Raw genomic sequence first — 24,766 nt, 5'->3', positions numbered from 1 at the left:
AGTAAGTCAGGTTTGTATGTTGTTGTTTTTAATTTCATCTCTCTCTCCCACTTTCTTTTTTTCTTTTTCTTTCTCTCTCTCTGGCTCTTTGTCTCTCTCTCCCTCCCTCCCTCTCTGTCTCCCTCTGTCATTTTCTCTGGGTGTCTATCTGTCTGTCTGTCTCTCTGTATCTCTGTCTCTCTCTCCTCCTTCCCCCATCTCTGTCACTCTGTGTGTGTGTGTGTGTGTGTGTCTGTCTGTCTCTCACTCACTCTCTCTCTCTTTGTGTGTGTGTGTGTCTGTCTCTCCCTCTGTCTCTCTCCCCTCCCTTCCTCTCTCTCTGTCACTCTGTGTACGTGGATGTGCCTGTCTCTCACTCATTCACTTAATCACTCACTCTGTGTGTGTCTCTCTCTCTGTCTGTCTATCTTTCTCTCCCTCCCTCCCCCTCTATGTCTGTGTGTGTGTGTGTGTGTGTGTGTCTGTCAGTCTCTCTCTGATTCCCTCTCTCACTCCCTCTCTCTGTTCCTCTCTCTGTCTGTCTGTCTCATTCACACATCTATGCTGCAAAATACCATAAATGCAGGCCAGTTGTTGAGTGTTTCAAATGTGATTGGAACACTCAGCACGGTGACCACAGTGTGTGTGTGTGTGTGAGTGAGACAGACAGACAGAGAGAGGAACAGAGAGAGGGAGTGAGAGAGGGAATCAGAGAGAGACTGACAGAGCTGTACGCGCGCGCCTGTTTTCCATGGCGTGGAGCAGCGGCGAGATTCTGCGCGGCAAGCGATGATTCCATCAGTGGGGAGGCAGGGTCTCCCCTCGCGTTTCTCATCTTCCCGGATGGCCCCTGGAATCATCGCTCGCCATGCATAATCTCGCCGCTGCTCCACGCCATGGAAAACAGGCGCGCGCGTACAGCTCTGTCAGTCTCTCTCTGATTCCCTCTCTCACTCCCTCTCTCTGTTCCTCTCTCTGTCTGTCTGTCTCACTCACACACACACACACACACTGTGGTCACCTTGTTGAGTGTTCCAATCACATTTGAAACACTCAACAACTGGCCTGCATCTATGCTGCAAAATACCACAAGTGCAGGTCAGTTGTTGAGTGTTTCAAATGTGATTGGAACACTCAACAAGGTGTCCACAGTGTGTGTGTGTGTGAATGAGACAGACAGACAGAGAGAGGAACAGAGAGAGGGAGTGAGGGAGGGAATCAGAGAGAGACTGACTGACACACACACACACACACACACACACAGACATAGAGGGGGAGGGAGGGAGAGAAAGATAGACAGACAGAGAGAGAGACACACACAGAGTGAGTGATTAAGTGAATGAGTGAGAGACAGGCACATCCACATACACAGAGTGACAGAGAGAGAGGAAGGGAGGGGAGAGAGACAGAGGGAGAGACAGACACACACACACAGAGAGAGAGAGAGAGTGAGTGAGAGACAGACAGACACACGCACACAGATTCTGCGTGGCGAGCGATGATTCCAGGGGCCATCCGGGAAGATGAGGAACGCGAGGGGAGACCCTGCCCCCCCACTGATGGCCCCCGGAATCATCACTCGCCGCGCAGAATCTCGCCGCTGCTCCACGCCGTGGAAAACAGGTGCGCGCGTACAGCTCGGCAAATTACAGCCTGGGAGACTTGTCACTTGGCTTTTGCAGAAGCTTCCCTCCGAAGCCCGAGAGGAGGGAGGGGAGCGGGTGCCCAGCACACTGAAGAGCCACATTAAAATGTGTAAAGAGCCGCATTTGGCTCGCGAGCCGCGGCTTGCCGACCACTGTGCTAGCTCATCTCCATTTCAAAGCCAAAGAGCAAGCGCTGTCCGAAGACGTCTCCGTGGTCATGTGACCGGCATGACTAAACACCAAATATGCACAGAACGCTGTTAACTTCCTACCAAAGGTGGTTCCTATTTTTCTACTTGCATTTTTACATGCTTTCGAACTCCTTGGTTGGCAGAATCTGGGACAAGTTAATGGGAGCTCACTCTGTTACGTGGTGCTAGGAATTCAAACTGCTGAACTGCCGACCTTTCTGATCAACAAGCTAAGTGTCTTAGCCACTGAGCCACTGTGTCCCTTCTAGATGTGTAATGCACATAGGCAAAACATAACTGTTAAAGGAGGGGAAGGAAGGAAGGAAGGAAGGAAGGAAGGAAGGAAGGAAGGAAGGAAGGAAGGAAGGAAGGAAGGAAGGAAAGGGAACAATATTTGGCAATCTTAGTTCAACAGAAGACTTTCGATTTTGGAAACTGAATGAACTTGGCATCGGAATATGGAATATGAATTGTTATTCAAAATTTGTATCTATTAGTCAATAGACACATCATTCCAATATATGGATATGGATCTAAGATACTCTGTTCTGGAAATAAGATATGTTACCAGGCAGATGTCCCAATTAAGCCATTGTCTCAAAGTCATAGTTAGAGCCTTGAGTTGCTGTGTCCTTTGAGACTCAAAACTTTAACATTGTATGCCCTAAAAACCATTAATTGCCAGAATTTTATCTGATTTGCCTTCTCAGCTCATGCTCTTAGTGCACTAATTCAGAATTCACCAAGAAACCCAACTATGATGGTGTGCAGGAATCATTCTGTATCTCACATTCAGACCAATATGTCTGGCCCTATTTAACTAGGCCATTCAACATCTAAGGTGCCTCTGAACTTTTCAAGGGTTTTTGCTTTTGTCACCATTCCACTATTCCTCACTATTGAATATACAGAAAGGATCACCCCATCCAGGGGCTTCAATTCTGAAATCTAGATGCAAATACTTGGTTTCTTCCTCTTCTTTCAAATTCAGATCAAACTTTAACTGCTAAAATGAAGCCACCTTCTGGGCTTTGTTGGCCAAAAATAAGTCATTGCTGGTACACATTTCTGGTAATAACTGACATACCAGCAGATGGGCCAGGCTCTGCATCTTTCCACATTCACACAGTATGTTCTTGTCTGCTAACAGCCTTCACTTGAGGATATCAGTCTCACACTTTGCCACTCCAACCTTCAGCCTATTCAGAGTCCTTCAAATCCTACTATAAGGAAGGTCAGATCCCTCAGTTATATCCTCCTTTGATATTATTCCTTGCTCAATGGTCTCCTTCCTCCATTGTTTAATCCATTTTGCCCTTGCGTACCCTCAACAATGTTGGTTCCTTCCCTAAACCTTTTCCCATTCTCACACTTGGAATACTTCATCCAGTTTTGGTCGTCACAATGTAAAAAAGATGTTAAGACTTGAGAAAGAGTGTAGAGAAGAGCAACAAAGATGATTAGGGGATTGGAGGCTAAAACATACGAAGAATGGTTGCTGGAACAGAGTATATCTACTTTAATGAAAAGAAGGACTAAGGGAGACATGATAGCAGTGTTCCAATATCTCAGGGGCAGCCACAAAGAAGAGGGAATCAAGCTATTGTCTAAAATACCTGAGGGTAGGACAAGAAGCAATGGGTAGAAACTAATCAAGGAAAGAAGCAACTTAGAACTAAGGAGAAATTTCCTGACAGTTAGAACAATTAATCAGTGGAATAACTTGCCTCCAAAAGTTGTGAATCTGCCAACATAGGGTGTTTTTAAGAAGAGATTGGATAACCACTTATCTGAAGTGGTGTAGGGTTTCCTGCCTAAGCAGGGGGTTGGACTAGACCTCTAAGGTCCCTTCCAACTCTGTTATTCTGTTCTGTTTTAAAATAATTCAATACTATATTGTATATCTGAATTGGTGGGCAGAATATGTCACTCAGAAAATGTTGAGGATCATTCTCTTGCTTCGTTTTGTCCTCTGCTGCTACTTTTGTCCTGGTTTTAGGTGGGACATGCCAGCAAGAGGGTATAGTTTCTCAATTGGTGTAGGTTTGAGGCATCCCATCACAAAACATACTGCTTCATTGACAGTGATGTCATTTTCCTTCACATGTGTAGATGCACCCAACACTGCTGCAGAGACACTCAGGGCCAAAGCTGATATGCACAACATGGATGGTTGAACATCCCATGTATAGTTAATTAATTTCCTGATGATATTATAAAACACTTGGTTTCACCAATATACTCATTCAACCATCAGGTTCATACAATCTAGTCTTTGGTTGCTTCACCATATAGCCTGCCCTGCAATAAATAATTTAAATGGTAAATGCCTGTGACAGACTTATAGTTTTTCTTTCCCTTCTTTATAGCTTTGCAAGGGTGGAAACAGAAGGACAAATTGGTATCCCAATTCTAGTGGAATTCTCTGCATGGTTATTCACACCATAGGTTCTAAACATTCCATGCCTTCTGATCTATTATTTGGGTGGAGAATGAAAAATTAAGGTTGGTTTAAATGAAGCTGCAACCTGCCCCTTCAGGGGAGAGGTTGTGGAAAAAATTGTAATTACCTTGTACTTTCCATTAAAAAACTAATGGATCTAATAAGTCAGCAATCTATAAAAATATATAAAATTCACATTTCAAAAAAAATTGAGTAAGCAAAAAGAAGCTTTTTTGCATTCTTGGCTTTGTTCCGTAGGAAAAAGAAAGACAGAAATATGAGAGCCACCAAATAATTTGCATGGTCATTTGAAGGTCAGGAACCAAATATTTTCTATTGGGATCATTAGCCATGGTAGTATCTGTTTCAGTTTTCTACAGATCAGTGTTAATTACATGTAAGACAACAAGAGCACGTCATTAGCCTTTTTTTCACCAAAAAAACTTAATTAGAAAGAAAATAATGCAGCAGTGAGTGAGGAAATGTGATAATTAAAAAGAAGGAGGACTAGAAATCATACAATGGTAATTAAGTGCTATCAGGTAAAGAAGACTGATGCTGCATATTAAATATCCACAATTATTTTGTGGCTAAGGGAAAAGCTGTCAATAGCTAGTGAGAATAGAATCCAGAAGAATCAAATCTTTCTTCATGCCAGGCCACCAAAATTGCTTCCGGGCTAAGTGTAAAGTCTTTAGGAACCCAAAATGGCCTGCCAGTTTGGCATCATGACTCCTCTGGAGAATTTGGGTATGTAGGGATTCTGGGATGTAGAGTTTTGTCCGCTTCCATGCAAGGTCATCTCTTTTTGCCAAGATGTGTTAGTTGTTTTGGAACCAGGGGGTCTGCTAGCAGTTTGGTTTTGAGCCTCATGGTTAGGTCGCTTGCAAGTTGGTCTTGCTGGTCACGGTGTTGCCGTCTGGTGGTCACTTGGCAGCAGTTTGGGTAGAGGGAATGATGGCATCCACTACATGCTCCCATTCGCATTTGTACTGAGGCATGCAGGATAGGGTGTCAGCTAGAAAGTTCCTCCCCTTTGGAATGTGCTTTAAAACAAAATGACAATGGTTGAAGTATTGAGCCCATCGGACTTGTTTGGGTGATAGTTTCCATCGGGTCCTAAGTGCCTCCAGATTTTTGTGGTCGGTCCAGACTTCGAATGGTTTCTGGCCCCCTTCCAACAGGTGTCTCCAGGTTAGCATTGCCCATCTCACTGCGAAAGCCTCCTTTTCCCATGCGGCCCATCGTCTTTCTGTGTCAGTGAGTTTGCGGGAGGTGTAGGTGCAGGGTTGTAAGTTTCCTTGGTTGTTTCTTTGGAGTAGCACTGCTTCCACTGCCATGTCACTGGTGTCTGCCTGGATCATGAAAGGTTGCTTGGGGTCAGGATGCTTCAGCACCGGCTCCTTTGCAAACATTTCTTTTAGTGTTTCGAACTCCTCTTGGCAGGTTAGGTCTCACTGTAGGGGTTGTCCCAGATGGGTTTTTGTTCCTGGGCTCCCTGTCTTCAGGAGGTCTGTTAGGGGTTTGGCAATTTTCGTAAAGGAGGGGATGAAGTTCGCTAAACCTAGGAAACTTTATAGTTGTCTGCGGGTGCGAGGGGGTTGCCAGCCTAAGACAGCTTGCACTTTGGGTGGGTCTATCCCTATTCCCTCATTTGACACTCAGTAACCCAGGTAGTCTAACCATGCACGGTGGAATTCACATTTTGATACCTTGATGTACAGGTTGACTGCCAGACGTTTTTCCAGTACTTGGCAGCCAGGGGTACGTGGTCATCCATGGTCTCAGTGTAGATAAGGATGTCATCTAGGTAAACAAAGACCCCCTTTTAGAGGTGCTCGTGCAACACCTCATTTATTAACTGCATGAATACTGCTGGGGGGGGGGCTGCAGTCTGAAAGGCATCACTTTGAATTGAAAGCTCCCTAGGGGGCAGTTGAACGCTGTTTTCCACTCATCTCCCTCTCTGATACGTACTCGGTAGTATGCTTCTCTGAGGTCTAGTAAAGACTTTTCCCTTGGCCCCTCAGCAGCAAGGTGGCCTGGTCAAGATCTTCCTTCAGTTGCTCTATTTCACTCCCTAGGGATTCCATCTGGGGCTTTGAGAGCCTGGCTTGTTTCCAGTCCCACCTCCAGTACACCCTGGCCAGCATGCTTGAGACACTTCCCTGTATCTGGGGACTAGGGCAAGGGAATTCCATCTCAGCTGCTTTAGGGGTTGATTTCCAAAAGTGCTCATCTTTTCTTGCTTCTGCTGCTGGGGAAGACATTGCTGCTTGGCATTGCCACATACCTCCAGCTGTAATAAATCTTTTTCTTCAGCCTCCTGTTGCCTGATTTTCCCTCCAAGCACCCCAAATATTGGGGGAGTGCTCAGAGAGCCTGGGATTCAGGAAACCTGGAAATCTTAATAGAATTTTAAAAGTCAGTTTCGGCTATCTGTGAAGTTTCCAAGAGCTAATTAATTTATGAAGCCTCAAGACAATTTTTTTTTAAAAAAATCATTTATTAGGACTAACATCTTGGCATGGACTTCTGTGGAGCCAAAACTAAATCCTACATCTGAACTTTACTCCTGTGTCCCCTCCCCTCTGCCTGAAGTCATCAATCACATTCTCCAACAGGACGTTATGGCAGGGTTCTGGACATGTTCATTCACATCCCAGTTACAGAAATATGAGACTTTTTACTCTGGCCAAAAGTATGCATGGCATTTTCCCCCCTTCTCAAGTTGATAGTAGTCATGGAAACGCTTTAGACATTGACAGCAGCATTCATCTCAAGATGTTCTTAGAAAAATGCATATATGTGTCCACAAGCCTGTGATGATATTCATCTCTTTTTATGTCCTCTTTTAAAAAGGAAAATTACAAAGAAACCGCTGCTTCCCTGAACTACACTAAATTATAATCTAATGAAACATTTTTGAAACTAATCTTTATTTTAAATAAATGAATAAATATAGTCAATAATGCTACAGACAAGATTATCATCATCATTGTTGTTGCAATTTATTCTTTCTATAGAATGGGACTTAACTCCCTAGCTTTTAAGGTTACTTAAATGTAGTTACTTATATCTACATTTATTTACATTTCTATTTCTACATTTACATCTATTTAATATTCTAAAACTAAAAACTAAACCTTAATGGGAAAGAGTTACAAAGTCCAAGCGAATCAAAGATAATTGTAGAGTATTGTATTTTAGTTTTATGGACAGTCATAAAAAGCTTAACATTCAAATCCTGATTTTATTGACTGATTTAATAACTGATAGATTGAAAAATATGAGTGATTTACAATTATTATAACAACATTTCAGATCAGAAACACAGCAAAAGAGGTATATGCATGAGGTCTGGTTTGATTTGACTGTTCAGATCAACCTTTTTTAGAAAAATACAATACAATACAATACAATACAATACAATACAATACAATAGTAGAGTTGGAAGGGACCTTGGAGGTCTTCTAGTCCAACCCCCTGCCTAGGCAGGAAACCCTATACCGTTTCAGACAAATAGCTATCCAACATCTTCTTAAAGACTTCCAGTGTTGGGGCATTCACAACTTCTGGAGGCAAGCTGTTCCACTGATTAATTGTTCTCACTGTCAGGAAATTCCTCCTCAGTTCTAAATTGCTTCTCTCCTTGATTAGTTTCCACCCATTGCTTCTTGTTCTACCCTCAGGTGCTTTGGAGAATAGTTTGACTCCCTCTTCTTTGTGGCAACCTCTGAGATATTGGAATAATGCTATCATGTCTCCCCTAGTCCTTCTTTCTCTTAAGCTAAACATACCCAGTTCCTGCAACCGTTCTTCATATGTTTTAGTCTCCAGTCCCCTAATCATCTTTGTTGCTCTTCTCTGCACTCTTTCTAGAGTCTCCACATCTTTTTTACATCGTGGCGACCAGAACTGAATGCAGTATTCCAAGTGTGGCCTTACCAAGGCATTATAAAGTGGTATTAACACTTCACGTGATCTTGATTCTATCCCTCTGTTGATGCAGCCTAGAACTGTGTTGGCTTTTTTGGCAGCTGCTGCACACTGCTGGCTCATATTTAAATGGTTGTCCACTAGGACTCCAAGATCCCTTTCACAGTTACTACTACTGAGTATGGTATCACCTATACTGTACCTGTGCATTCCGTTTTTGTTGCCTAAATGTAGAACCTTACTCTTTTCACCATTGAATTTCATTTTATTAGATAGTGCCCAATGTTCAAGTTTGTCAAGATCCTTCTGTATCTTAAGCCTATCTTCTGGAGTGTTGGCTATTCCTGCCAGCTTGGTATCATCTGCAAATTTGATGAGTTCCCCATTTATTCCCTCATCCAAATCATTGATGAAGATGTTGAAGAGTACTGGGCCTAAAACAGAGCCTTGGGGTACTCCACTGCATACTTCCCTCCATGTAGATGCAGTTCCATTGAGAACTACACGTTGAGTGCGGTTGGTCAGCCAGTTACCAATCCATCTGGTGGTGATGCTGTCTAACCCACATTCTTCTACTTTATCTAGTAGTAGGTTATGGTCTACCTTATCAAAAGCCTTACTGAAGTCCAAGTAAACTATATCAACGGCATTCCTCTGGTCCACTAATTTTGTCACATTATCAAAGAATGCAATAAGATTAGTCTGGCATGATCTGTTTTTGACAAATCCATGTTGGCTTTTGGCTATTACTTTGTTTGCTTCTAGGTGTTCGCAAATTCGTTGCTTGATTATTTTTTCCAGAATCTTTCCTGGTATTGAGGTTAGGCTGATAGGTCTGTAGTTTCCTGGATCTAATTTTTTCCCTTTTTTGAAGATGGGAACCACATCAGCTCTTTTCCAGTCCAAATGAGGACAGTCGAACAACCATAGCACAAGAGAAGCGAGCACTCTGCAAAGCCAGAGCTGCAAATGCGGCAACAATGGTGCCCACATATCTACCCGACATGTTTCAGAATATTTCATGTCCGTATAGGCCTTGTCAAGGACCTCTTTGAACATGATGGACAAAGATCATCATCATCATCATCATCATCATCATCATGCATTTAGAAAATTGTTTCTGGGTGTCCACATTGATTCATTGCATTTGATTCATCAAACTGATTGGTTTCTCTGAATCAGTGTAAATCCCTCTTTTATTTTCTTGCAAATTGGTGTCCGTGTCTATGCGTGTGTTTGAGCTTTAGAGTTAAGTACTTTCACATCTGGTTCATTCTTCAATGAGAAAATAGGTAGGGTAGGACTGTAGTGTAAAAATGGGAAGGTAGAAAACATACTAAAAGAATATTGATCTAATTCCATAGTTATTCCAAAAAAGCAAAAAAAAAAAGAAAAGAAAAAGAGGTTTAGTTCATGTAATCACCAAAGCTTTGGAATATCTTTATATCATATTGTATTGTATTGTATTGTATTGTATTATATTGTATTGTATTGTATTGCATTGCATTGCATTGCATTGCATTGCATTGCATTGCATTGCATTGCATTGCATTGCATTGCATTGCATTGCATTGCATTGCATTGCATTGCAGTGCAGTGCAGTGCATTGCATTGTATTGTACTGCACTGTGTTATGTTATGTTACATTACATTATATTATATTATAAAGAAAGTTCAAAACATTCTTAAAGATCCCTCTCATCCTGGGCACCCTTTTTTTTTTAACTATTACCATCTAGCAGATGGTACAGGATAATAAAAACAAGGACAAACAGGGTGAAAAACAGCTTCTATACCAGGGCAGTAACCATATTAAATTCTATGGTGTGGTGCAATATCAAGTTTTCGATTTCAGTTATATAGAAAGTAAAGGATGTATGTTTGTGTTTGTATTTTTATAGTTATAATGTACACTGAAGATGGCATTTAATTTTGTTGTACCATGTGCAATGTCAATAAACTAAACTATTAATTGCCCATGTTGCCCAGAATCTGCCCTGTTTAGATTTGTCCAAATAAAGGTCTCATCCTTTGCTCGTATAAGACAGTTTGTGGCTTGTAAATCAATGAATGCATCAATGGTAAGGATGCATACTAATTTTATATTCATTATTTTCAGTTCTGGTGTGGTGTAGAATTAGAAATGCATGCTATTTACTGGCACCCACAGGTACTAAAGCCTCTTTTTGGCAGATTACCCACCTTGTTAATTACCTGCAAAAAGTCATTTGAGTGAATTCATTACTTGCTTAAAACCCAATAATTTCAGGGCTGTAAGTAGGATAATTCCTTTGTCTGTAAACAAGACTATTTTTTTTGACAGATTGGAACATTTTGTATCTCTAACAAGCCAAAGAGGCAGAAGAAACTTGCAGGACTGTTTTTCATGTGTGATCTTCTTTCTTGCCAACTAATCAAAAAGCTTCCGTTTTCTACTGCTGGATGAAATGATGCTTCCGTTTCATGCTAAATGCCTGGTTGGAATTCAGAATTCAGTAAATGGTAGAACTATTCAGAGAATTCAAATAATTTTAAGCAAACAGTTACTGCTAATGTTTATTTTATTATTTATTTGACGCACACTTCCCCACCCCCCACCCCCACATATGCACGGGCATCTCACACGCACACAAGGCAGAGACCCAAAAATCAGCTGGCTAGTGGGAGGCAGGTGCGGAGGCATGTTGGAGCTGAGCTGGGCAACAGCTCATGTGCCCCCAGAGTGGGCTCCACATGTCATCTGTGGCACACGTGCTATAGGTTCGCCATCACGCAGATAGATCATCTTATTTGCAGAGGAAGTCTAAGCACAGAAATACCATGATTTCTCTAAGACCACCAAGAGAATCTAATAAGAGTTGGGCAGAGTTTGGCATTTACCAAAAACTAAACCTATGCATATCAATGGAAATAAAAGCATGTTTCTTGCAACATGATAGCTCAGTGATTAAAGACACTGTGCTTGTCATCTGGAAAGCTGAGATCCCAGGTTTGAGACCTTAGTGCCAACCAATGAGGTGAGCTCCCTTTCATGCCCCAGCTCCTGCCGATCTAGCAGTTCAGAAGCATACAAATGTGAATAGATTAATAGGTACCACTTCAGTGGGAAAGTAACAGTGTTCCATGCGCCTTTGATGCATAGCCATGCTGGCCACATGACCATGGACAATGTCTTCAGACAATGCTGGCTCCCTCAACCAAGAAAAGGAGATGAGCGCCATACCCTTAGAGTCAGACACGACTGAGCAGGGAAAACTTTATCTTCCTGCAATATGCTTAATTTACTTTCTTTTATTCAATTTAGGCACTGCCCATCTCCAAAGAAGTCTGAGTGGCTCACAATTTAACAGCAATAAAATATAATAAGTAATCAGAAGGGGGGGGGGAATAAAGAACAAGAAAATAAGAATAAGAATTTAAAAAGAACAAATTAGTAGTCTGACAACAGCATACAAAACATATCCCACAAGGGCTCCATCCATCCTAGCCCAGGCCTGGGAGGACAGCCAGAAATATAAAGCCTTCTGGAACAAAATATCTTTTTTGTTCCAGGTCAGAGCTGGGCCCAACCTGATGTTACTAAGCACAATGCGTTCATTGCCTTCTAGATCAATAAACAAGAAGCTGTTATTTTCTTGCAGGGAAAAAAAGAAGTAATTTGTTGTATTAGCAGAATGTAAACAATGGATGTTTCCCCATAAAGCAAGCTAGAGGAATGCTCACCAAACCGTGAGAAAGTGAAAAAGAGAATAAGTGACATTTTGATCCTTCCCCTCCTTGCATCTCATCATAATATGGACAGCATTTTTTTTTACTTTGATCTTTCTTCTAGAGTTAACTTAGGATGAGAATAGATATAGGCCCATCTCATGAATTAGGCAGTTTATTGCTAGACCACTTTAAAAAAAATGGGAATGCAATTTCCTCCCAAAATTGACTCTTAAGAGAAAAAAAGAACTAATAAGAGACAAGATAAACTCAGTATAAGAATGTTTTATCATTTGGAACAGGTGAGAGCATTGATACCTATTTGACTCCAACATAAATTTAGAAAATTTATGCCAGTGGCTGTTTATTGAATTCTAAGCACTAAATAGAGAGAGATATTTCATTGTCATTAAGATGGAGAAAAAGAGAAGAAAATATATTCCCTCTCTTTCCTCTTTTATTGAGGACTAGCTGATGACCTGGCGTTGCCCGGGCATTTATAGATGTCGAAGTGTTTGTCTGACAGGGAGCCATTGAGAGTGGCCTTTCTTCCCCCTACTCTCATGCCCATCATCCCTGCCCTCCCCCCTCCCCCTCCCATGCGCTTCTCTTTTACATCCTCCTGCTCCCATGTCCAGCATCCCTCCCCTTTCCCTTCCCTCTACGCCCATTCCAATCATCCCTGACCTCTCTCTTCCCCCTCTCATGCACTACCCAGGCACTTCATAGGCCTACTGTGTGAGGGAGACCTAGGCCTTAAAGCCCCACTTTGTGAGGGAGCACGGTCAATCAAAGGCCTCTGTTCGGGCATAATCGGACTCCCTTCATAGCCCTACTGTGTGAGGGAGGCATTAAGCCTTAAAGGCCGCCCACTAAGTGAGGGAGCACACTCAATCAAAGGCCTCTATACTGGCTTCCCTTCATAGGCCTACTGTGTGAGGGAGGCGTTAGGCCTTAAAGCCCCACTTTGTGAGGGAGCACGGTCAATCAAAGGCCTCTGTTCGGGCGTAATCGGACTCCCTTCATAGGCCTACTGTGTGAGGGAGGCATTAGGCCTTAAAGGCCTCCCACTGAGTGAGGGAGCACACTCAATCAAAGGCCTCTGTTCGGGCATAATCGGACTCCCTTCATAGGCCTACTGTGTGAGGGAGGCATTAGGCCTTAAAGGCCTCCCACTGAGTGAGGGAGCACACTCAATCAAAGGCCTCTATACTGGCCTAATCAGGCTCCCTTCATAGCCCTACTGTGTGAGGGAGGCATTAAGCCTTAAAGGCCGCCCACTAAGTGAGGGAGCACACTCAATCAAAGGCCTCTATACTGGCTTCCCTTCATAGGCCTACTGTGTGAGGGAGGCGTTAGGCCTTAAAGCCCCACTTTGTGAGGGAGCACGGTCAATCAAAGGCCTCTGTTCGGGCGTAATCGGACTCCCTTCATAGGCCTACTGTGTGAGGGAGGCATTAGGCCTTAAAGGCCTCCCACTGAGTGAGGGAGCACACTCAATCAAAGGCCTCTATACTGGCCTAATCAGGCTCCCTTCATAGGCCTACTGTGTGAGGGAGGCATTAGGCCTTAAAGGCAAACTGTGTGAGGGAGCACGGTCAATCAAAGGCCTCTGTACTGGCCTAATCTGGCTCCCTTTACTTCGTAGGCCTACTGTGTGAGGGAAGCCTAGGCCTGAGTTGGAGTGAAGGATGATCCTGGGAACCCAGGGCAAAGCTGTAGTATAGTAGTATTTGGCACAGGGTACAAAGTGTTGTGTCCGGGCAGATGACGTCAGGGAGTTCCCTCCGTCTGCCGGCATCTGCGCTAGCAACAGCCAGGTCGCGTCTGATTGGCTAAGACGCGACCTGGCTGAGAGCGGGGAAACTCTGGCTTGGGGATTGGCTGGTTCATCTGACAGCTTCGTATAAATAGCTGTCAGATGAACCCTGCATTGATTCTCTCCTGTATTTGACTGTGAACTGTCCTGTTAATAAAAGTTGGTTAATTCTCCTCACGACTCGGCTCGCCTTTCGTTCGCATTTAACACTGGCGACGAAGGTGGGATACAGCCACTAACCCACCGAAAGCCACCGAGCGTGTCTTCTTGTCACCATCGCACCGGTGACCTGCTTCCTGGCCGGCTTTTCTCCGTTCCTGAAGGAATCATGTCGGCAATGCCAACCTTTGTGCCTTTTGGCTGCGACGGCGAGACGTGGGAAGCGTTCATGGAGCGCTTCGAATGTTACCTCATAGCCAACGGTCGTCGCGACGCTCCAGACGACGAGAAGTGCAGTTTCTTCTTGAGCTGTTGCGGCACTCCAATGTTTAGTGCCGCTCGCTCAATAGCCGCCCCACAGCCCGTTCATTCTCTGGACTGGGCGACACTAACCGAACGCCTGCAGCGCCACTACGCCCCCACTCCGTCCTGGGTGGCGAGGCACTACGCTTTCCGGCGCTGTGTTCAGAAGCCGGAGGAGTCGGTGAGCCAATTCCTCCAGTCGCTTCGCACCGCGGCGATGAGGTGCGAGTTTGCCGACCTCGATCGCAATCTGACGGAACAGTTCGTCAGCGGCGTAAAAGACCTGCGCCTCCGCCGGCGGCTCTTGTCACAGGCGGACATCACGCTGACTGGGGCCATCGAGCAAGCAAGGGCGGCTGAACTCTCCGACGAGTCAATGGCGGAGATGTTCAATCTGCCGCCCCCGCCAGGCCGCACTTGCTTGGTAGACGAACTAGTTCCCTTGCCAGGCGACTATCCGGAGGAGGGAGCGGTGGCGCGCATTGGCCAGTCCGCCAGAAGACGCGCTCCTCAGCGAGCCCGGGAAGCTGTGCCCGCTTGCCTTGGCTGTGGAGGCAACCACAACCGCTCGGGGTGCCCCTTTAAAAACGCTGTTTGCCGCCGCTGCCTGAAGAAGGGACATTTGGCTCAGGTCTGCCGAGCGCAGTTCCCCTTGCCTCAGCGGGCAGAGGACGTCCCGACCACAGCCGCCGTTAAACAGCGACCTGGAGGCCGTGCTGGACGACAGCAGCAGCAGCAGCAGCAGCCTTCGCGCGGAGGCTGCTACGCCGTGGACGCGGACTTCAACGCCAACCCCGCAGAGTTGGCCTTCCACACGGGTGCAGGTGCGGAGCGCATCAAGGCGTCGCTCCTCATTGAGGGCTCCCCCTGCACCATGGAGGTGGACTCGGGGTCGTCCCGATCCCTTTTGTCGTGGACAGAGTTCTCCCGCCTCTGTCCAGGCGTCGCAAAGACCCAGCTGGCCCCTCCAGACGCAACCCTACGGGACTACCAGGGGACTCTAATTCCTACCCTGGGTTGTCACCTGGTGCGGGTGGAATATGGGGACTATTCGGGATGCCTTCCTCTACTTGTAGTGGAAAAGCCTTTGCCGGCCCTACTAGGCCTTGACTGGTTCCCGGCACTGGGCCTATCAGTGCACGGGATTAGACAAGTAGTGGCCACGCCTCCCGACGTGGCCGACGTCCTTGCCAGATTTTCTGATGTGTTTGATGGGCAGCTGGGGGCGTATAAGGGCACGCCCATCTCCTTGAACCTAGACCCCCAGGTTGCCCCCATTAGGCTGAAGGCCCGTAGGGTGCCTTTCGCTTTAAGGGCAAAGGTTGATGCGGAGCTGGACAAGCTTGTCGCGCAGGGAGTCTTGGAGCCGGTGGATTACTCCAAGTGGGAGACCCCTTTGGTCATCCCAGTTAAGGCGGATGGGTCCATTCGCCTCTGCGCCGACTTTAAATCCACCATCAACCTTGCCCTCCAAGCGAACCCCTATCCAGTTCCGGTGGTGCAGCACTTGCTCCACTCTTTGGGGCAGGGCTGCATCTTTGCGAAGCTGGATATGGCGCAGGCCTACCAGCAGCTCCCGGTGGATGACGAGGCGGCGGCTGCGCAGACCATCGTCACCCACCGTGGAGCTTTCCGTTGCCGCCGTTTGCAATTCGGCGTTTCCGTAGCCCCGGGGATCTTCCAGAGCCTCATGGAGCGGCTGCTCCATGGGCTCCCTGGCGTGGTTCCGTACTTCGATGACGTCCTGATCGCCGCTAGCAGCCGATCGGGCCTCATCGAAGTACTGGTGAAGGTCCTCGAGCGTTTCAGGGGCTCGGGTTTAAAGTTAAAGCGCAGCAAATGCTCATTTGCTGTGCCTCGGGTTGACTTCCTGGGATTCACAATTGACGCCCAGGGAATTCACCCCACTCCTTCAAAAGTAGCAGCCATTAGGAACGCCCCCACGCCTGCCTCCAAGACGGAGCTGCAGGCGTTCCTTGGCTTGCTCAACTTCTACGCGCCATTTCTGCCGCATAAGGCGTCACTAGCCGAGCCGCTGCATCGGTTGCTCGACCGATCGGCCGCCTGGCGCTGGGGCAGCCGCGAAGCGCATGCGTTCGCGGCTGTCAAAGACTTGCTGACGTCAGAGGCAGTCCTCGTTCAGTATTCGGACAAGCTGCCTTTGACTCTTGCTTGTGACGCCTCCCCCGTGGGTTTGGGGGCGGTCCTGAGCCATGTGCTGCCCAATGGCTCGGAGGCCCCCATAGCCTTTTATTCCCGGACACTGACTTCTGCGGAACGCAATTACAGCCAGATCGACAAGGAGGCTCTGGCTGCAGTGTCAGGGATTAAAAGGTTCCACGACTACCTCTATGGTCGGCACTTTACTTTGTTTACCGACCATAAGCCACTCCTTGGGCTTTTGGCTGGTAACAAGCCGACCCCTCCCATACTGTCACCGCGCATGACCAGGTGGACAGAGTTCCTAGCTGCATACAGCTATACTCTGCTCTACCGGCCGGGCAAGCGTTTAGGGCACGCTGATGCCCTTAGCCGCTGCCCCTTGCCCGTTGCTGACCCCCCGACAGTGCCTTGCCTGTCGGTTTTGGCCATAGCAGATTTGGCTCTGCCACTCTCTTCCGGAGAGGTGGCTTCAAAGTCTAGGGCTGACCCTGACCTCTCTCAGGTCATCCTTTGGGTCCAAAGGGGCTGGCCTGAGGGTCCGGTGCCAGAGCACCTTCGTCCCTTCAGGGCCAGGCAGTTGGAGCTGTCACTTCACAGTGGGTGCCTCCTGTGGGGTGACAGGGTGGTCATTCCACCCAGCCTGCGCCATCAGGTGCTATCTCGCCTTCATGAGGGCCACCCGGGCATAGTGCGCATGAAATGCCTGGCGCGCAGCTATGTCTGGTGGCCTCGCATTGATGACGAGATAGCCGCCTGGGTGGCCGGCTGCTCCTCCTGCCAACATTCCCGACCGGCGCCACCGGCTGCCTGTCCTAGGGAATGGGAATTGCCTCGTGGTCCTTGGTCCCGTCTTCACGTGGATTTCGCGGGCCCCTTCAGAGGCCAGGTCTTCATGGTGGTGGTGGATGCATATTCGCGCTGGGTGGAGCTCATTCTCATGAGGTCCACCACAGCCGAGGCCACGATCAGAGAACTGACTAGGCTTTTCGCCACCCATGGCGTGCCGGACGTCGTTGTCTCTGATAACGGGCCTCAATTTGCATCCACCGCGTTCCAGCTGTTCCTGGCCTCTCAGGGCATCCGCCATGCCCCAGTCGCCCCATACCATCCGGCTAGCAATGGCCGGGCGGAAAGGGCGGTCCGCTCGGCCAAGGAGGCGTTGGGCAGGATGGATGGGGCTGACTGGCCTTCAAGGGTGGCTGCTTACCTCTTGGTACAGCATGCCACTCCTTGCCCCCTGACCGGGAAGTCTCCAGCTGAGCTGCTGATGGGCCGGCGCCTGCGGACCACCTTGGATAGGTTGCACCCACTCTATTCAAGCGAACAGCCTGGCAACCTGGGGCCCCCTTCCCGCACGTTCCTCCTGGGTGATGCTGTTTGGGCTCAGGCTTTCTCAGGGGCAGTTAGGTGGGTGCCTGCCACCGTCACCGCCATAACCGGCCCCTGTTCTTACAGGGTCCAGCTACATGATGGGACCGAATGGCGGCGGCACCTGGATCAACTAAGGCGCCGCCTGCCCAGCACCAGCGACAACACACCCGCAAGGTCGACCATCAACGTCGCTGCGCCTGAGCCCTCCAACGTTCTGCTCCCTGGTGCCCTTCCACCAGATATCGTCCGGCCGGTCCAGCTGCCCGGGGCTTCCCCTTCCTTGGACGCCGCCTCCCGGCCGTCCACTTTTGTGGGGGTGTCGCCCGTTAGGCGTCAGCCTCCCGGGTTCCAAATGGCCTTCCCCGAGTCAGGCCAGGCCTACCAACAAGTGCCCAGCTCAAGCCCGCCTTCGGCCGCGCCCCCTCGGCCCTGCCTACCTGGGCCTGGTTTTCCTCCGTCAGGGGTGGGCCTCCAAGATGGCGCCCGGAGCTCCACTCCCTTGCGGGAGGAGCTTCCACGGACACCACCTTCCTCTCCGACGCCTCCTGCCGAACTGAGGCGTTCTGGGCGGGTCCGGCGCCGCCCAGAATATTTACGTGACTACGTTTGTGCGTCGCTTGCACATGCGCAGTCACTGGGGGGGAAGGAGTGTTGTGTCCGGGCAGATGACGTCAGGGAGTTCCCTCCGTCTGCCGGCATCTGCGCTAGCAACAGCCAGGTCGCGTCTGATTGGCTAAGACGCGACCTGGCTGAGAGCGGGGAAACTCTGGCTTGGGGATTGGCTGGTTCATCTGACAGCTTCGTATAAATAGCTGTCAGATGAACCCTGCATTGATTCTCTCCTGTATTTGACTGTGAACTGTCCTGTTAATAAAAGTTGGTTAATTCTCCTCACGACTCGGCTCGCCTTTCGTTCGCATTTAACACAAAGTATCATAAAAGGCTGTCTCAATCACATTATCCGCTGAAGCCAAGTTTGGGAGCTGAAAGGCCTTTATAGTTGTGGGTCTCAGGCTATTACACATAGAGGAATGTCATGTTTTCTCTGTCCAAAGATTCTTTGATGTCGCTGATTGTCATGGATTTAGACAGTCCCACCAAAATGTCACCCTTAGGGACATTTTGAGTAGCTCTTTCATCTCACCAGCATGAAGCGAACCAAGCTTCGTAGTGTCTCTAATATCCCACCATTATTGCCATTTTCAATTTAGGGAATCAATTATAAAAGAAATTGGACTGCACAGCCAGTTGATTTCTCAATCTGTCAGTACAGCCTGATCCCTCACTTCCTCCAAATAGGATGTTCTGTCCAGGGAAATCTGATCAGAGGGACAAAGCCAATTCATTTATCAAAGAACTGATGTCTCTATGGAGTCTGCCATGGAAACTGTCATTACTTCAACTATTCATAGCTAATGTTCCCAGAATAAGACCAAAATCTGTAAAGGCTGCTTTGAAATGTGTTTATTACAAGCGAGATTTTCTTTCCTGGGGAAATGGGGATGAATGCCTCTGAAAGGGAAAAGAAGAGTTTATTCTCTGCAAAAAAAAAAAAAAGTGTTCTGGGAGATTCAAAAGCTCTGCTTGCAGCTAGAGGTTGGTCCACTACTGGGCCTATTTTGCACCTGCAAGGAATAAAACCAGAAAGCAAATTATATTCATTGACTGTAATTGCAGCGCACATATAATAATTTCTGCAGGAGAGAAACAATACCATATAATCCTCCCTTTGGGATCTGTTTTATGTAATGTTGAAAAATAGAGTCCTTAAAAAAATGAAGTAAATGGCATAAGGCCCCCTCTACCCCAAAAAATCTTCTTTAATCCCTGAAAGAATAACATTAGAATATTTTAAATGGTTTCTTTTTTTTCTTGCAGTCATTAATATAGGTGTTAATTACATAGCAGTTGACATAACACATCTTGATATTAAAAAAAAAACCCCAATTCACCATTGCTTCATTTTTCACCATGAAATCAATGGAGAAAGAAATAATGGATGGAGGAAGAATTCTCAAATTTTGGGGTGAAGGATAATACTCATTCATAGGCCTCCTTTACATTAATTGTAAATGAGGCCTATATTTGCAACTTTTTCAACTTGTATGACTTACTTTTCTTGTGTGTCTTCCCAACTTTTATTCCCCATGGAGGACAGCATGATCAATGAATACTAGTACTGCAATTCTTGACTTACAGTTCTTCATTGAAGAATTTGTTTAATGCTATGATAGCACTGAAAAAATGATGTATGATTGCCCCTCACACTGGTGACCATTGCATCATTCCCTGAGCTCATGTAAACAAAATTCAGGCACTTAGCAACCTGCTCGTATTTATGATGGTTTCAGCATCCCTGAGTTATATGAGCATCAATTGCAACCTTTCCAGGGGCTTCCAACAAGCAAAGTCAAGGCAGAAGCCAGATTTGTTTACCAATCATGAAGTTTGGTTAACAACCATAGCAAAAAAAAAAAAAAAAGGATAAAATGTGCTATATCTGACTTAAGAACCATGTCATTTAATGATGAAATCTCCAATCACAATAGTGGTTGCAAGCTGAGGACTATCTGTAGTATTACCTGTAGCAAGTATAACAACTTGCCTCCAGAATTTGGATAATCATTTGTCTGAAGTGGTGTAGGGTTTCCTGCCTAAGCAGGGGGTTGGACTAGAAGACCTCCAAGGTCCCTTCCAACTCTGTTATTCTATTCTATTCTACTTAGGAGCATCCTACCTTTTGAGACCTGCTGCTGGGAAATAAGAAGTAAACTCGGCAACCTGATTCACGAGATTTGCTTTTTTGGCTTCCCAATATATTTGGGTAGCTACTCTAGAAACAGAATGATGGACTCTTTTAGCATTCTTTTGATCTGATCTAGCTTTAAACTTTGTTTTGTGAACAAGAGGGAAGATGCTTTTACTATTCTCTTTTGCTCTCTCTAGGATATAATAAAAAAGCAAAAGAAATGTTATCTTATCAGGCAATTGGTTAAGGCTACTATATTCAGCCCAATAATGAAAGATATCACCTCTGATAGGATACGGCCAGTTGGGGAATTCACATAATTCTTTTTTGTGGGTGCATGGTTAATAAGAACACTGGAGAGTCATAGATCTTTCTCCTTGTAATTGGAGGGGCTTCTGTGGCATATCTACTAAAATTTAGTTTTCTGTTATTTAATCTCTCTTTCTCCCTCTCATTTCTCAGCTGAGAAAGGGGCATCTGCAATACGCATTTGTTAGATCGGGTAACGGAAAGGCACACAAGGCTAAAGGCAACAACAGCTCTTTATTGTAACAGAACAAGTATGTACAATCCAGCGAAGGTTGAGTCTGAGAGCAGCCCTTTTATAGGGAGCTGTCAGACCCTTCGACCAATGAGATTAAGCCTCTGGAACAGAGGACCTTGGTGGAAACCATTACAACTGTAGCTAGTATCTAACAGCATTAGTTTCCCTGGATCAGTTTTGAAAGCCATAAAGGAGATAAAAAGGTTGCAAAGTAAGTAGTCATGATATTGAGAACAGATCAGAGGTGGTATTCAGCAGGTTCTGAGCAGTTCTTGAGAACCAGTAGCAGAAATTTTGAGACGTTTGGAGAATCGGTAAATACCACTTCTGATTGGCCCTGCCCCCATCTATTCACTGCCTCCTGAGTTCTAGCTGATCGGGAGGAAATGGGGATTTTGCAGTAACCTTCCCCTGGAGTGGAGAGAGAATGCAGATTTTACAGTATCCTTCCCCTGCCACGCCCACCAAGCCACATCCACCAAGCTATACCATGCCCGACCTAATCCCCGACCTCCGGTCCTTCCGACGCGCCCTAAAAAGTTGGCTTTTCCAGCAAGCCAGCTTGGCCTGTTAATTTTATCTAATTTTTAAAATGTTAGTGTTATATTAATTCGGTTTGTTTCTTGGATTGTTTCTAAAAAATTTTTTTAAGTTTTGTAATATGTGCTTTTTTAATGCTGTACGCCGCCCTGAGTCCTTTGGGAGAAGGGCGGCATCTAAATCTCATAAAACAAACAAACAAACAAACAAGCCCATCAAGCCACGCCCACAGAACCGGTACTAAAAAAATGTGAATCCTACCACTGGAACAGATGTCTATGGAAACTCTCATTCATCAAGGCCATGGTTGTCTCAAAGATGAAATGTCTTCAAGGAAAAACAAAGCTGCTGTTTGAAAAAATCACCTTTGGGACATGTTGAGAACAGGGAAGGCAAAGGGCAAAGAGATGAAAAAGGCGAAGGAGCAAGAAAAGAACACACACGTACCTCTCACTAAAACCTTGTACAAAGTGAATATTGTCTCTGAAATGACATACATCTATGATTATATGTGCCCTTGTTTGGAGGTAACTAGTGCATTGTGCATTTCAAACAATCTTATCACTTTACAGTCTGCCCTTTTAACAGATCAAAGTTTTAGTATGCTTTACTGCCTGGGAAGCAGAGTCTGGCTGAAGATTTATTAATTTTATGCAAATGATTGCACTGTTCCATTGTAATACTTTAAAAAGGATTTATGAGCACCAGAGTTAATAAGACATTTCAAAATTGACTCAGGAAGTATTTAGCTCTTTCATTTTTAAAACATTCAAGGTCTAACATGCCCAATACTTCACGTTGTTCTTAGGGTAATATTATTTACTGAATTTTCATTTTATTAACATTTCATGAGCTGCTGAACAGTTTTATTACCATGTGTTCAGGTAAAGAAACAAAGAGTGAACAATTTATATGAACCTTCTGGATCCTTTTATATTTCAAGAGCATGTCGTGTTCCAGTTTTGATTAAGCTTCCTCATCTTCCTACCTATTCAGATGATGGACCTATCATAAGAGTGATTAGTCAGAATATATTTCCAAGGACATTTTACCGAAAATCAGTGAAAAGCTTGAGGTCTAGACTCAGCAAACCATTTAAACTGATTCTTTTTACTTTGCTTGTTAATTTATTGTCTTTGTATTTTTACCTGGCATTTCTTGTAATGATACAATCCCTTGGCTTTAAGTTTGACTCAATAGCCTGGAGGTAATGCTGTCCTTTGATTCTAGCTGAAGAGAGCAGTGGTAGAATTTTTTATGTCAACTGGTATAAGATGAAAGGCCTTATTACATCTTGATATCCCTTTTGACAAACTGCTGGATCAAGGGCATTTAGCTGAACATAATATCTAAGATTTGATTTACTCCAGTATTGTTTCTGGTTTCTATTCATAGGATGTGGATTTTTTCTTTCTTTCTTCTTTTCCAAGGATTGTTTAAAGTAGTTACACTAGATTGAATCTGGAACTTCTGTATTATGTATTCCACACAGTTAACTTAAAAATAGCCAGCTGAAGGTCATGACCCAAGAAAGGAATGAAAGATTATGGAGGTAAACCACTGGCTTAAGGGATGAGGTCTACTGAATACTAAAGGATTTGGATGCTTTAATAGCAATGTGCAGAGTATGGAGAACAAATAGGTAGAACTTAAAGTCTGCATGTGCTGTACAACAGAAGTAGTGATTGGAGTACAGCATTGAAAAGAAAATGCAAACAATCCACATTACTGTTCACTTGGTTTTCCAATGCCCCGATCATTTTTTTAAAATGCATCTCTGGTCTTGTACCCACCCACCCTGTCATATCATTCATTACAAAATATTTTTTTCCTCTTCCCAGAGCACATATATTCCAATATCTCAGGGGTTGCCACAAAGAAGAGGGAGTCAAACTATTCTCCAAAGCACCTGAGGGCAGAACAAGAAGTGATGGATGGAAACTAATCAAGGAGAGAAGCAACCTAGAACTAAGGAGAAATTTCCTGACAGTGAGAACAATTATTCAGTGGAATGACTTGCCTCCAGAAGTTGTAAATGCTCTAACACTAGAAGTTTTTAAGAAGAGATTGGATAATCATTTGTCTGAAATGGTGTAGGGTTTCCTGCCTAAGCAGGGGGTTGGACTAGAAGACATCCAAGGTCCTTCCAACTCTGCTATTCTATTCTATTCTATTCTATTCTATTCTATTCTATTCTATTCTATTCTATTATCTTGTTCATTTCCTATACCGCATGCAGCATCTCCTGCTAATGATAAGCATGTTCATTCTATTTTATATAAACTAGGATCAACAAATTATATAATACCTTAAATAACAACATATTTTTGACCACAGCAAGGAAGTACATGTAGGATAGGGACATGCTCTTATCATTTCAAGTATTCTTTGTACTCCGTAAATAATGATCTCAAAGATAAAAGAAGGAATGTTCTTTAACCAGATTATTGGTGGATTCCTACCGGTTCAGCCTGGTTCGGCCGAACTGGTAGTGGTTTGGCAGCCTGGGTTGCTGGAAGTGGCAGTGGTTCTACTATAGTGGCACCATGTTGATTTTTGGTTCTGCGCATGCACATAACAATTTTCCTTGCACCAATTTAATTTTTAATTTATTTTTAACATTTTGAGCATGCACAGACCTATTTATGTGCAAATGTGCACGCGTGCAGAGCGTGCACATAAATTTTTTGCGTGGACCGAACCGGCAGTAATACCAGCAGAAGCCACCCCTGAACCAGATGTTTGTTGAAATACTAGACAGATGCATAATGGCCCTAGTTGTTAGTACAATGAAATGTTAAGATGCAATGGTGTAACAAGATGTTTAATTCAAACCATATTTGCACTAGGCATAATTTCAGGTGAAAAATACGGTATATTTTCAGGAAATAGTGGAGATGTTACATGTAATGGCTATATATGTTGACAGTCATCCTCTTTGCCTGCTTTTCTACATTTTATTTATTATTATTTATTTATTTTATTAATTTAATTTATAGGCCGCACCCTCTCCACAAAGGGACTCAGGGCGGCATACAACTCAATATACAAATAAATGACAAGGAGGAGGTAATCAAAAAACATTGTACAATTCATAAATAAATAATCATAAGTTAAAAACAACACAATAAAATTTAAAACAATTAAAATACCCAAGAAATCAGTTAATATAAATTTAAAATTGTCCAGGGGGGATTAGAGAATGTAGATTA

The sequence above is a fragment of the Natrix helvetica genome, assembly GCF_964273705.1.
Source record: "Natrix helvetica genome assembly, chromosome: 3".
In the NCBI taxonomy this organism is placed as follows: domain Eukaryota; kingdom Metazoa; phylum Chordata; class Lepidosauria; order Squamata; family Natricidae; genus Natrix; species Natrix helvetica.
Note: the sequence above shows the minus strand (reverse complement) of the source record.